The sequence below is a fragment of the Carcharodon carcharias genome, chromosome 6 (genome assembly GCF_017639515.1).
Source record: "Carcharodon carcharias isolate sCarCar2 chromosome 6, sCarCar2.pri, whole genome shotgun sequence".
Taxonomy (NCBI): domain Eukaryota; kingdom Metazoa; phylum Chordata; class Chondrichthyes; order Lamniformes; family Lamnidae; genus Carcharodon; species Carcharodon carcharias.
The window spans coordinates 183188579-183204618 of NC_054472.1; positions in this window are offsets into that span (position 1 = coordinate 183188579).

Below are 16040 nucleotides of genomic sequence, written 5' to 3' on the forward strand. Positions count from 1 at the left end.
TGCTGTTGGCATCAAATTTGGTGAAGTTGGTGCTTATTGCAGGTTTGGCCAAGTTCTCATCTTCCAATACCACTGGATTTACTTCTATTTCCACTGCCTTGTTGAGGTGTGTTAGATCACTGCAAATACGAATGGAGCCGTTAAACTCTGGACTGGTACCAAAACAGAGCACCACCTGGTTGGTGCAGTGACTGGTGAAATGACCCCTTGTTGCATCATTGCCTCTATCTCACTCCTGACTCTTCAGAAGTAGCTGTGGAACCTTCCTTGGTGTGAATAGACAAATGGGTTTAGCCAATATAAAAACAAAAAAACTGCGGATGCTGGAAATCAAAAACAAAAACAGAATTACCTGGAAAAACTCAGCAGGTCTGGCAGCATCGGCGGAGAAGAAAAGAGTTGACGTTTCGAGTCCTCATGACCCTTCAACAGAACTGGTTCTGTCCCACAAAGGTGAGTAATTCTTCACTCTGTGTATTAGTGTACATGGTCGGTACAGGGAAGATCGATAATGTTCGGGCCTTGAGAGTATCTTTGAAGTCTGAAGCAGCATTATGCACCAATAACATTGTTCGTGGCACCGTTGCCTCTGGACTTATCATTGTGTTTCCGGGGATGGGGGTGGGGTAGGGTTGGGGTGGGGGTTGGCCTTAGACTTCAGGAAGGTACACAGCGTATTGGCTGCCAATCATTGTGCAGTCTACACCGGGTACCTGAGAATAAACATCATTTCAGGAGAAGCAGGCCCAGAAAGCCTGGGGGAGAAACAGGATTGCAGGCAGAGTGCCTGCTCTGACAATCCTCAGGCCGCTGGAGGAGGAGCTCCTGCTGCTGCCCTCGATGGAATGGAGCCGCTCCATTGGCAGAGGAGAAACTGGAGGAAGGCCTCTGCCTGGTGAGATTGCACGAGGTTTCATCCAGATCTGGGACACAGAGGGTGAGAGGGCCAGGGGGGAGGCTGACTGAGGACTGGCCTGGTGACAGGAATTGTACACGTGTGGCTGATGTGTTCAAAGGCCAGGATGCTTCTTGGTAGAGGCCTTGTGAATTTGTTACAAGTGGTTTAATGTTTGCAAGGTGTCGTATCTCATATGGTGCTAATGGTGTTGAATCTTGTATCCTTGTACACCCCATGAAGGAGGTAAAAGGCCAATTAACCCCTTTCTTCTGTGTGTCCAGCGCAGGTGAACCATTGTCTGCAGACCCGCCCAGTCCTGAGGAACTGACACTAGCCCCCGAGGAGGAAGAGGAATCCTTGGAGGGTGCAGCATCACATCCTCTCCTTGCACCAATCACCAGTGCAGATGCTGGCTTCGGATAGTTGGAGCAATGTCTGAGGTGATCCAGAGATTGTCCGAGTCGGATGATGAGCCTCTGGAGTCCTCTGTGAGGTAGCAGATGCTAGATGTCCAGCGTGTGGTGCATGGAGATTTGGTGGATATACCAGAGGGGTTGCGTGCTCTAGCCCGGACTGTGGAGGTGTCCAGCTAGGCAATGTGCGCTGCGATAGCTCACTCTTGAGAGCGCCAAGTTTCTTCCATGGACAGACTGACGACTCCGCCCTGCGCATCATTGCCCTGGCTCTCAGTTCAAGGGTCCCCAGAGCCAGGGCAACAGAAGGACTGGGCGCCAGGACAATGACCTAACTCCTAGGACCTCACAGGAAGGCAGGGGGGGATCAATTGCTCCTCGTGGCAGAGGATGAGCAGCAGCTGCCACCATTTGGAAACACCTCTTGGAGCACTTCTGATGGGGTCAACCTTTCCTCCACCCCTCCGCCATTGGCGCAGTCCACCTCAATTGGCACGGCAACAGTAGCTCCTCCTGCCACTCATGAGGAGTCTCCTAACATGGCGGAGCCCTCAAGGCCTCAGCCACACAGAGGACACCCACCAATGTCATCCAGGACAAGTGGACCCATTTGTTAACAAACCCTCACTGTATTATCCCTCATGCAGAGGTTGAGTTTATCTGTAAGCGATTTATGAAAGGACTGGAGAAAAGATTTATGCATTTTCAGTAGGGAGCATTGGTCAGGATTCAACAATGCCTGAGGTATCGAGAGGGTGATTGTGCTGACAGGACTTTCTCAGCTTAGGTGGAATTGACATTGAGACACAGGCAGGACTCGCCTCTCAGAGGCCATGATTGCCTGACCTAGTGGAACCTCTGCCTTGTTCAGGCCTCCCATGTGTCACAGCCTTCTATGCGCTCCCGTACAGGCCCTTGCACTTCTCTGTTGGGGTGTTCTCTCACCTCCTCACCAACCTCACCATCAGTGGAATACCCGCTATCTCGCGCCGCCCCTTCCTCCAGGACATCCCCTCTCTGAATGATGAGGTTGTGCAGGGCACAGAACACAACAACCATCAGTGACACTCTGGATGGTGTGTACAGCAAAGTTCCTCCTGGTCTATCCAGGTGTCAGAGCCTCATCTTTAGCAGCCCAATTGTCTGCTCGACGATGGGCCTGGTGATTCCCTGGCTGTAGTTATAGCTCCTCTCCGTGTCTGCTCTAGGGGACTTCATAAGTGTCTCGGGACATCTCTTCAATGGGTAGCCTTTGTTACCCAGAAGCCAACCATCCAGGGCATCAGGTGCATTAACCACGTCGGGTACCTGGCAGTTCCGGAGAATGTAGGAGTCGTGGCTACTGCCTGGGTACCTGCAGAATTCTTCGATTGTGGTCACGCCAACTGGACATTTAAGGAATGAAAGCCCTTCCTGTTAATGAATGTACAGGGCTGGCCTGCTGGAGTCTGGCAACATAAGTGTAGTCTATTGCTTCCTGAACCCTGGGGAAACCTGTGATCACCGCAAACCCTCTGGCTTGTTCAAATTGACTGTGGCGGCCCATTTGTACTGAACTGCCCTTCAGAACAATGTGTCAGCAATGACCTTAATGCAGTGGTGTGCAGCCATAAGACGTAGGAGCAAAAGCAGGTCATTTGGCCCATCGAGTCTGCTCCACCATTCGATGAGATCATGGCTGACTTGATAATCCTCAGATCTACTTTCCTGCCTTTTTCCCATACCCCTTGATTCCCTTACTGATTAAAAACCTGTCTATCTCAGCCTTGCATATACTTAACGACCCAACCTCTACAGCCCTCTGCGGTAAAGAATTCCATAGATTCACTACCCTCTGAGAGAAGAAATTCCTCCTCATCTCTGTTTTAAATGGGCGACCCCTTACTCTGAGATTATGCTCTCTGGTCCTAGACTCACCCACAAGGGGAAACAACCTCTCAACATCCACCCTGTCAAATTCCCTTCGAATCTTACATGTTCCAGTATGGTCGCCTCTCATTCTTCTAAACTCCAATGAGCACAGGCCCAACCTACTCAACCTCTCCTCATAAGAAAATCCCTCCATACCCGGGATCAACCTAGTGAACCTCCTCTGGAGTGTCTCCAATGCCAGTATATCTTTCCTTAGATAAGGGGACCAAAACTGTTCACAGTATTCTAGGTGTGGTTTAACTGGTGCCATGTGTAGTTTTAGCAAGACTTCCCTATTTTTATACTCCACTTCCTTTGAAATGAAGGCCAACATTCTATTTGCCTCCCCTATTACCTGCTGAACTTGTATGTTAGCTTTTTGGGATTGATGCATGAGGACCCCCAAATCCCTCTGTGCTGCAGCTTTCTGCAGTCTTTCTCCATTTAAATAATATTCAGCTCCTCTATTCTTCCTGTCAACTACACAACCTCATACTTTCCCACATTATATTCCATCTGCCAAGTTTTTGCCCACTCACTTAACCTGTCTATATCCCTGTGTAGACTCTTTGTGACATCCTCACCACTTGACTTCCCACCTATTTTTGTGTCACCCGCAAACTTGGTGATAGTACATTCACTTCCCTCATCTAAGTCATTAATATATATTGTAAATAATTGTGGCCCCTGCACTGATCCCTGTGGCACTCCACTAGTTACAGGTAATGCCACTGAGATCACCACAGGCAACCTGAAAGGATCCAGTAGCCAAGAAATTCAGCACCACAGTCACCCTGACAGCCATTGGCACTGGGTGACCACCCACACAGTTGGGAGCCATCTCCCCTGCCAGCATCTCACAGAGAGAGGTCAGTGTGGCTCTGGAGAGCCTGAGTCTCCTCCGGGCACTGATGTGTCCCTGGCATCCGGAGGTAACTCATTCTCTGCCGATATGCTCGATTGGCAGTTTAAGTCCTTGCTCCCCGCTTCCCTGGTTGCAGCTTCCTGCCCTCATCAGCTACTTGATCAGGTGCAGGTCTGCCACCCTCGTCCACCACCAGGGCATCCTGTCCCTGACCATGCGGCCTCCTCTCTCTCCCTCTCAACCGCCCCCTCCTCCTCCTCCTCTTCGTCCTCCTCCTCCTCACTGGAGGGTGTGTGTGTCTCCCACGGAGACCACTGTGCCCAGGTCCTTACAGCCAAACAGGCTGAGGTGCAGGTGAGTCACTAACTGCAGTCTCAGTGAAGCATTAAAACAGCAAAGCTAACCCCCCACCCCCTGCACCCCGAACTGAAACACAGCTTCCAATAGTAAACGATAGCAACACTCAGAGCAGCCTGTGCTGCTGAGGTCCAACTGAGGACCCAGCTGATGACTTTTCACCTGCCCTTTCAAACATTCAGTTCAACAAACATAGATCCCCAGCTGGCGTGATTCACACTCTCTAAACGTTTTATTGCTCCCGACACATTTTATTCCATTCAATTGGCACGTTAACAATCTTAACGAACCAGCTTAAATCAATTTGAATAAGGTGATTTCTAGTGCCCCCCGCCCACTCCCCACCCCCAGCCCCACACCCTGCCCCACCCCCCACCCACTCCCCACCCCCAGCCCCACCCCCCACCCACCCCCACCCACTCCCCACCCCCAGCCCCACCCCCCGCCCCACTCCCCCGCCCCACCCCCCCACCCCACTCCCCCGCCCCGACCCCCACCCCACTCCCCCACCCCCACCCCACACCCTGCCCCACCCCCCACCCCACTCCCCCACCCCCACCCCACACCCTGCCCCCACCCCCCACCCCACTCCCCCGCCCCCACCCCGCCTCCTGTCCCACCCCCACCCCACTCCCCCCCGGCCCCACCCAACCCCCTGCCCCGCCCCCCACCCCATTACCCGCCCCCTGCACCCTGCCCCACCCCCTTACCCCAGTCCCCCGCCCCCTGCCCCACCCCCTCGCCCCAGTCCCCCTCAGCCCCACCCCACCCCCTGCCCCACCCCCTGCCCTGCCCCCCACCCCACTCCCCCACCCCCACCCCCACCCCCACCCCGCCTCCTGTCCCACCCCCACCCCGCCTCCTGTCCCACCCCCACCCCACTCCCCCCTGGCCCCACCCCACCCCCTGCCCCACCCCGCTCCCCTCCTGCCCCACCCCACCCCCTGCCTCACCCCCTCGCCCCACTCCCCCCTGGCCCCACCCCACCCCCCACCCCGCCCCCACCCCTGCCCCGACCCTGCCCCACCCCCTCGCCCCAGTACCCCCCAGCCCCACCCCACCCCCTGCCTCACCCCCCCCGCCCTGCGAACCCTGGTTGGAAGTTGTCTGTTCCTGTGCTCCGTGTCTTGCCAGCTGCTACACTGCCCTTGTTCTTTAGTCGAATCCACTGTGGTTGCTGGGTTGGCCTCAAAGTCCTTCACCCGCTGCCTGGCACTGTTGCTGGACTTCAAGAGGCTTTTCCTGCCGATTTCTGCTGTTCAGCTGTGGGTGTAGCCACTGCTACAACCATCTGTTATTGCAGATTTACCTCGGGATTCGTTGACATCTTACTCTAGAAGAAATGTTCCTGGAAGTGATGGTCTTTTATTCAAAACCATTTATTTACATGCTAACTATTTACAAAGGTTACATAACATTGAAACATAGAAAATAGGAGCAGGAGTAGGCCATTCGGCCCTTCGAGCCTGCACCGCCATTCAATATGATCATGGCTGATCCTCTATCTCAACTCCACACTCCCACACTCTCCCCATAATCCCTGACGCCTTTAGAGTCCAGAAACCTATCTATTTCCTTCTTAAATATATTCAGTGACTTGGCCTCCACAGCCTCTGTGGTAGAGAATTCCACAGGTTCACCAACCTCTGAGTGAAGAAGTTTCTCCTTATCTCAGTCCTAAATGGCCTGAGACTGTGAGCCCTCGTCCTTGACCCCCCAGCCAGAGGAAACATCATCCCTGCATCCAATCTGTCCAGCCCTGTCGGAATTTTATATGTTTTAATGAGATCTCCTCTCATTCTTCTAAACTCCAATGAATACAGATCTAGTTGACCCAATTTCTTCTTATAGGACAATCCTGCCATCCCAGGAATCAGTCTGGTGGACCTTTGCTGCACTCCCTCTGTGGTAAGTATCTCCTTTTTTAGGTAAGGAGACCAAAACTGCACACAATACTCCAGGTATAGTCTTGCCAAGGCTGGGTACAGCTGCATTAAGACATCCTTGCTCCTGTGCTCAAGTCCTCTCACAATGAAGGCCAACATACATTTGCCTTCTTAACTGCTTGCTGCACCATCAGGCTTGCTTTCAGTGATTGGAATACAAGGACACCCAGGTCCCTTTGTACATCAACATTTCCCTAACACCATTTAAATAATACTCTGCCATTCTGTTTTTCTTACCAAAAGTGGATAACTTCACACTTATCCATGTTATCCGCCACATGTTTGCATCTCCCATGTATTTGCCCACTCACTCAACCTGTCTAAATTACCTTGAAGCCTCTTATCACCCTCCTCATCACTCACATTCCCACCTAGTTTTGTGTCATCAGCAAACTTGGAATTACTCCATTTGGTCCCCTCATCCAAATCACAGATACATATTGTGGATAGCTGGAGCCCAAGCACTGATCCCTGAGGTACCCCACTGGTCACTGCCGACCACTCTGAAAAAGACTCATTTATTCCTACTCTCTGTTTCCTGTCTGCTAACCAATTCTCAATCATTGCCAATATATTACCCCCAATCCACGTGCTTTAATTTTGCACATTGACCTCTTATGTGGGATTTATCAAAAGCTTTCTGAAAATCCAAATACACCACATCCACTGGCTCTCCCTCATCTATTCTGTTAGTTACACCCTCAAAAAACTCCAGTAGGTTTGTCAAACATGATTTCTCTTTCATAAATCTTTGACTAATCCCGTTGATATTTTCTAAGTGTCCTGTTAAGATCAAGACATAGCTGGGGCTACTCTGAGATATTTCATGCTCCTCCTCTCAGTGAGTCACAGCACTGTGACATAGCTTCCTGTGCACATGCTCAGTAGCTATCATTAGAGTTAACCCTTTAGTCCACGGATCTGTCACTGTGACTGGTTCAAAATTCTGGAACTCCCTCCCTAACAGCACAGTGGGTGTACTTACACCACATGGACTGCAGCAGCTCAAGAAGGCAACTCACCACCAGCTTCTCAAGGGCAATTAGGGATGGGCAACAAATGCTGGCCCAGCCAGTGACACCCACATCCTGTGAAGGGATAAATAAAATGACCTGGTGAGATCAATGGAGGCAAAATATAGCAGTCTGTCTTGTTCATGGCATTTCTCTTGCAGCTGCAGGACTGAGAAAATCATGTCACTTATAGATTTTCCAGCTCTGGAACCACACTGGGATTCAGGGCAGATGCGTTCAGCCAGGACCCGCAGTCTGACAAGGGCAACACAGGCAAATACTTTTCCCACCATCTTCAGCGGGGAGATGCCTCAATGGTTGTTACATTTGCTGTATCACCCTTGTTCTTGTACAGGGTCACAATCTTTGCATCACATATATCCTGGGGCACTGCCCTCTCCTTCCAGCAGAGACTGAGAAATTTGTGCAGACGCTGCAAGAGTGGTGATTTACCATGTTTGATGAATTCAGGCATCATCACCTGGAGCTTTGCCCTAGACAAGCGAGTCAATAGCTTTCCTCATGGTCCGTGCCTACTCTTGTGTTGAAATCCCTTCAGTAAATAAGGATGTTTTGACTGAGGGATTCTGTTGCTAGCAGTGTTGGTCTCATAGAGTTGGTCTTTCACCTCTGAGGTTAACTGGCGCTGTTTAAGTTAGAGGCGGACGGAGAGAACACATTCTGAACCATTGTATGGGGGGTGGGGGGGTGGTGGTGGGAGGGGGAGGTGTGGCAGGGGGAGTGGGGTTCCATCATCGAGAGTAACAAATTCTTCACAGCAAAGCCTACACTGTGTTCACGTGTTTCGTCTGAGCTCTTCCCCTGCCAGATGAGTGCTTTTCTTTCAGTGATCTGCTCTCGGTGAGTCCGCTTTCCTGTATGGAAGCGATGTCAGTGTTCATCCTATCAAGTTGCATGTTGATCATAGCTGTCTTGTCGTTGTTATTGACCAGCTGTGAGCCGTCTGTCAGTCCCGTGCAAGTGGTCTTGACATTCTAGCTTGCCAATCGAAGAGTTGGTGTCCTCTTTCTTTTTGTTTGTTTGCCTGATGCGATGGATTCTGTCCGCTCGTCCAGCAGAGACTCTAAGCTCCAAGCACCCATTGAAGCAGATGGACCGTAGCGGGTCAGCACCTCACTAGTCGGGGGCTCATGATTTGGGGTCAGTGGTGACTAACCAGTGGGACATAATTGTCATTCCAACCATCGGAGACAACCATTGCATCCTTCCTCCATGCTAATCGGGTTGGGTTTAGCACTTGTAACTGCTGTATCTTGTGTTGTCTTAATGTTCTGCAATGAAGCTAGAGTCTTCTCTCCAGGACATCAGCCTGGGCCAAATATATAGAGACCCAGGGCTGCCCAAACATCCCACTCTGGACCTTCCTGCCTGAGTCCAAAAGAATGCAAATCACTATTGTTTGGCACCGGATTGATAGCAGGAGTTGCTGGAAAGATGACATATTTAGATCAGATCACTAAAACAAAATATTACACTGAGCCACGCAAGGAGATATTAGATTAGATGACCAAAAGCTTGGCCAAAGAGGTAGGTTTTAAGGCGTGTCTTAAAGGAGGAAAGAGAGGTAGGGAGGTGGAGAGGTGTAGGGAGAGAATTCTAGAGCTTAGGGCCTAGGCAACTGAAGGCACAGACACCAATGCTGGAGTCATAATGGGGAGGCAGTGGCATAGTGGCATTGTCACTGACTAGTATTCCACAGGCCCAGGATAATGCTGTGGGGACCTGGGTTTGAGTCCCACCATGGCAGATGGTGAAATTTGACCATGAAACCATCTGATTCACTAATGCCCTTTAGGGAAGGAAATCTGCTGTCCTTACCTGTGACTCCAGATTCATTGACTCTTAAATTCTGGCCTATCCAGTGATGCCCAAATCTCATGAACGAATGCTCAAGAGGCCAGAATTAGTGGAAGGCAAATATCTGTGAGAGGTGTGGGGCTGATAGGGAAGGGTGAGGTCATGGAGGAAGTTGACAAGGGCTTTAAAAAGGAAGCATTGCTTGACTGGGAGGCAATGGAGTACAGGGGTGATAGGAGAATGGGACCTAGTCTGAGGTTGGACACAAGCAGTGGAGTATTGGATGACCTCAAGTTTACAAAGAGTGGAATGTGTTGGAATAGTCAAGTCTAAAACTTCAACTAACACAAGTACCAAAAGGATGGAAACCAGGTTGTAAAAATTAGTGCCCAATTTTACCATCAGGAAAGGTCATAGAGGGAGCTCCGGTACAGAATTAAAGATTTATATACTGCAGCATAAACAATGTTCTTTTGTCGTTACAAACCAATGGAGTATTAAAACATGAGCACAAGCAGCAGGAGCACAAGGAAGCCATATGGCCCCTTGAGCCTGCTGTGCCAATCAGTAAGATTGTGGTTGATCTTCCACCTGAACTCCACTTTCCCACCCTATCCTCATATTCCATTTGCACCACTGAGTGTGGCATCAAGGAGCCCCAGCAAAACTGGAGTCAATGGGAATCAGGGAGAAAACTCTCCACAGGTTGGAGTCATACCTAGCACAAAGGAAGATGGTTGTGGTTGTTGGAGGTCAGTCATCTCAGCTCCAGAACATCACTGCAGGTGTTCCTCAGGGTAGTGTCCTTGGCCCAACCATCTTCAGCTGCTTCATCAATGACCTTTCTTCCATTATAAGGTCAGAAGTGGTGATGTTCGCTGATGATTGCACAATGTTCAGCACCATTTGTGACTCCTCAGATACTGAAGCAGTCCATGACCAAATGCAGCAAGACCTGGACAATATCCAGGCTTGGGCTGACAAGTAGCAAGTAACATTCATGCCAGGCAATGACTATCTCCAACAAGGGAGAATCTAATCATCATCCCCTGGCATTCAATGGCATTACCATCGCTGAATCGCCCATTATCAACATCCTGAGGATTACCATTGACCAGAAACTGAACTGGGCTAGCCATATAAATACTGTAGCTACAAGAGCAGGTCACAGGCTAGGAATCCTATGGTGAGCAACTCACCTCCTGACTCCCCAAAGCCTGTCCACCATCTACAAGGCACAAGTCAGGAGTGTGATGGAATACTCCCCAATTGCCTGGATGAGTGCAGCTCCCACAACACTCAAGAAGCTTAACACCATCCAGGACAGAGCATCCCACTTGATTGGCATCCCATCCATCACCTTCAACATCCACTCCCTCCGCCACCAATGCACAGTGGCAGCAGTATGTACCATCTACAAGATGCACTGCAGCAACTCACCAAGGCTCCTTCGACAGCACCTTCCAAACCCATGACTTCTATCACCTAGAAGGACAAAGGCAGAAGATACATGGGAACACCATCACCTGGAAGGTCCCCTCAAAGCCACTCATCATCCTGACTTGGAATTATATCGCCGTTCCTTTACTGTCACTGGGTCAAAATCCTGGAACTCCCTCCCTAACCACACATGGACCGCAGTGGTTCAAGAAAGCAGCTCATCATCACCTTCTTAGAAACAACTGGTAACAAATTCAGATACAAAGTAGAGTTGCAGCTGTGCTTAGAAAGGAATCTCACACACTTTCAATACTTTTGTTTCTCTAAAATAACTTACAACACAAACAACAGATATTTCTTCCAAATTGTCAGTGAGCTAAGAATTTGTGTGTGCTTGTATGTAGCCCCCTTTTAAAGTGAGTGGGTCAATTTAAAAATAGCCCAGCAGCTAGACTTTTACCAGAAAAGGTAAACGCATTACAATACTCTGCTGTGAATTACATAAGTAAAAGTAATAAAGTTACTAACTGAATACATACAAAGATTAAGTGCAGATGAAAATAAAAGATGCTTAACAAGATCAAATTCAGTTCAGTCCTTTAAAATATCATTGCCGGCCCATAGCTTGCAGTAGGCTTTCCGGAGTGAAGGGTTGAGATTGAAGAGTTGTTTTCAGCAGCTGTGATGACTTATGTAGTTGACTAGACAGTATTTGCCTTTACAGGTGGGCTCAGCAGGTAGAGCAGCTTTGGGCAGTGAGTGAATGTCCCTTCTCTTTACTGGTTCTGCTGGCATGACACTTGAATACTGCTTGGATTCCCTTTTTAGCAGAATAATGATGATTCCTGGACAACTTCCTCTGTGAATCCCGGTGGAAGAGAGAAACCCACCTCTCACGTACTGTTCATGGTTGGTTCAGCTGAGAGCTGTAGGCTGGAACTGACTTCCTGGCATCCCCTGGGTTCTCTACACTAAATGACTCTTCTCAGCCAGACTTTATACCATTGAAAATTGAAAATGGCAGCCATCCCAAACTGTTGAATCATGCTCCCAAATTAGGTTTTGGATTAACCCAGTTCTGGGCATTGTCCCATCCATTGTCTTTTAGCCGAGGTAACTAGCATTTTAAGTACCTCAGCCATTAACTTGAATGGTTCCCATTCTTCCAGGTTTGGGGAGATAGAGAAAGAGCTGTTCACACCTACAGGGAAGCCATTGTCAATGAATTTCTGGACACCCTCATAGAAATACGCATTGAATTTCAAATGTCCTCACTTGTCTGGGTGTGTCTATTCGCAAATCCACTTGGAGTATTCCAGAAGCTTGACAATACAGTTGTAAAAGGTCAGGTGATTTTTTTGGCAGCCATTTTTAAGCGTCCTTATGTCAGTTGAAAAGATGAGCTTTTTAACAAAATCTATAACATCACGTATGTGACACTTAGGTTTTTCTTCCACTTTTGTTTAAAATGTGCTTATTCGAAGGTTTAAGAAAAGACAATGAAGGCCCAGAATCAGTGCATGTTATGATAGGTGTAAAATCGGAAGAATTAGAGATTCCCACCCCATCAACCAACCCTCCCGCAAACCATCTCCCCATCCGCCTCCTAAACTGTGCGCAGCCAGAACTCAGGCGGATGGTCCGCCCAGACTGGTTCTGTGATGATTTTCGATCAAACCAGTCGGAGTGATTGAATTCCATCTCGTGGTTGGCACCCTACACTGCTTTACTTTATTTATATGACTCTTAACCAAACATTGGAGAACCCCGACAGTGAACAGACTCGTTCCTGCTTGCTTAGTCGGAACAAAGCTTGCACTGTATCTGAATATTAAAATAAAAATCATTCGAGTCTTCCACCTTTAGGGGTGAAGAATAGCTCTGCACACAATGTGACTGCGCCAGCCTCTGCTTTGTATTGTTTTATATGACAAACGATCTTGAGATTCTTCACACATCAGCAGCAAATCTGTTCCACACAAATCATCTTCATTACAATGTTTTAATTTGCATGAAGCAGCACAACTTTAAGTCAACCAACAACAACTTATACTTACATAGCACCTTTAGCATAATAAAACAGCCCAAGGCCCTTCACCGGGGGATTATAAAACAAAATTTGACACTCATGGAGTATAAGAAGGTATTACGGTGGATGACAAAAGGCTTAGTAAGTGAGGTAGCTCTAAAGGAACACCTGGAAGGAAAGAGAGGTGGAGAAGCGGAGAGGTTTAGGAAGGGAATTCCAGTTGCCGAGGCAACTGAAGGCAAAGCTACCAATGGCGGAGGGGTTAAAATCCGGGGTGATCCAGAGGCCAGAATTAGAGGAGCACAGAAATCTTCGGAGGGCTGTGGGCCTGGAGGAGGTTACAGTGATAAGGAGGGGTGAGGCCAAGGAGGGATTTGGAAACAGGGATGAGAACTTTAAAATCGAGGCACTGCTTAACCAGTAGCCAATGTAGGTCAGTGAGCACAGAGCAGGTGGCTGAATGGTGTTTGGGGCTGGATTATGTTCCAGTGATGTGGTCAACCTACCCCCCACCACCACCCCCACCCCCCACTCCAACCCCCACCCTCACCACTGCTTGGAGAACTGCCAGGAATCCCACGCGGCTTCTGAGGGGGAAGCCCGATGAGATTAAGTGCCCGTCAGGCACTTCACTGGCCAGCGCCAGGCCTCTCACGCGACCAAGGCCCTGAGATCTGCCAGCCAATCAGGGTGCCAGCGGCCCTCCAATGGATGGAGCGGGACTGGTGGTCACTGCTGGTAATGCGCTGAAGCCTAGCTCCAGGGTTGTCGTCGGTTCCCGGAACCCAGGCGAATGAGGGCGGTAGGGAGGGGCCCTCGGAGAGGGAGAAGCGGGATGGTCAGAGCCAAGGGCGAGGTGGCGGCTTTCAGCAGGACCCCCCCCCCCTCCCAATGCTGGGCCCCTCGATTGGGCACATTGTGCTTGACAATGAAAGACCCTCCCCTTCGAGGCCACAGGCAAACCCGACATTGCAGCCTTCAGGAATCATGGGAAAGACACTTGCAACTCCCTTGAGACAGCACTAAATTCCAGTCTGCTCAGGGATAATTGGCTTTAAATGGCTCATTAATGAGCCTAATTGCCACCAGCGGGCAGTATTCCCCTGGCATTCGGCCCTTCCTGTCCCCAGCTTAATTGGCGACAGTTTTCCTGACGCCAGGAATCCAATGTGGGCACTCCCGCCTGATTCTCCTTTCCCCCCACGCCCCCTTCCCCAGCCCCAGTCAGTCCTACTGCTGGTGGGTTCCATTAAAGCCAATAAGAAAGGGTTTTGCTTGGCTCCAGGTTTATGGAGGGTAGAACGTGAGGCCAGTCAGAGACGTGTTAGGGTAGCCAAGTCTAGAGGTATCATCCAATAGTGATTCCCAGAGTCTAAGGCACTATTTACTCAAGCAAGCTTGCACACTGGTAGACATGCCAAGAAATTTAACAGCAGTTTCGATTCACTTTAACGTTCACATTTCACAGGCATCTACATACATCTGCAGCTTACTGACAACATGGGGTAAGGAGAGGAATGAGGGCTGTACTCAGCAACAGAGAATGATCACAAACCTGTTTAAACATAACCGGCTCAGTTTTTTTTCCAAACGATGACACACATGAAACCAGTGACACTTGGCAAAGTCTCTTTTGAATCCTGTGCTCCTTAATTCCAGTCAAACTTAAGTTCAAACATTGGCACAGTGCAAGACAAACGTTGGAACAAGCTGCCAGTAAATCTGCCCTTTCACAATGAGGTCACAGCATGGCTACAAATGAGAAATAGCGACTCGTCACACAGAGTTATGACAGGGGTTTTTAATCCTGGAATGGGAGCACATTGCCCATGCTGTATGAAGCCTGGGATTATTCTGATGTTTTTTTATTTAGAGGATGTGGGAATGGCTGCTAAGGCAAGCATTTAGTGTCCATTTCTAATTGTCCTTGTGGATGCGACGGTGAGTCACCTTCTTGAAACAACTGGGTGGCTTGCTGGTCATTGCAGAGAGCTGTTGCAGAGAGGGTCAACCACATTGCTATGGACCTAGATGATGGCATAGTGGTAACATCACTTGTCTAGTAACCTAATGGTTTGTGGGGTACAGGCTCAAGTCCCACTATGGCAGTAGGTAGAAAAATGCTGGCCTAGTCAGTGGTGCCCATGTCCTGTGAAAGCATGTAACAAACTTAAATTCAATTAATAAACCTGGAATATAAGGTTAGTGTCAGTAACGTTAGCCCTTAAACTATCATTGGTTGTTATGAAAACCCATCTGGTTCACTAATGACCTTTAGGGCAGGAAATCTGCTATCCTTACCTGCTCTGTCCTATATGTGACTCCAGGAGCAAAGTACTTGACTCTGAAATGGCCTAGCAACCCACTCAGTTCAAGGGCAATTAGAGATGGATAACAAACACCTGCCTTTCCATGAAAGAATAAAAACAAGCATGTAAGTCAGACCAGATAAGGATGGTAGATTTCCTTCCCTGAAGGACATTAAGAACTGGATGGGTTTTTACAACAATTGATGGTCACCATTACTGAGACTAACTTCATATTCCAGATTAATTAATTAATTGAATTCAAATTCCCCTAACTGCTGTAGTGGGATTTGAACCCATGTCCAGGGTTATTAGTTCAGATCTCTGCATTACTAGTCTAGAAACAATACCACGATGCTACAGAACTGATAGCATTATTAGCTTGCATCACTTACACAGAAGCAAAAATGTACAAAAAGTAATAATCAATAAACAAGTGAAGCTAGCTGTTTAATGCTGCTACTGTGCAGCACAAACATGAATGGTATTCACCTCTAACAGGATGCTGCCATCAAGCCAAAAAGATGTTCTGCCTATCACACAAATGAGTAATGTGGTACGCGAATCTCAGTGCCAGTGTGATGCTAGGTAGCTGTACATCCCAAAGACTGGCAGATCATATCAAACAGCACATCCCTTCCATTGTTTGCAATGGGCAAGATACAGACTGCAACTAACCAGCCTGTGCTTGTAAAACTCAAAACACAGTGTCCAACTTTAGATGTGATTCTGCATTGGACAACATTTAATAACTAACCCTCAGTGTGCTAAGAATTATGCTGACAACCAATTTAAGATTGTCAGTGGGGCTTGCAGTGTGACAGATTTGCGTGTACTGGAAGCTACATATATTAATACACCGGGCCCTGCTCTTTGCAGGCAGAAAGAACATGTACACACATTGCACCTGTTTCAACTAAACAAAATAAGTAACAGCTATTTGCTGCTTCATTCTTCACGGCATTGCCTTGTCCAATCAGAGTCAAGTTGCCTGGTTTAATTTCAAACAATGCTTGGCAGTTAACTAAGATAAAAGCAAAAAAC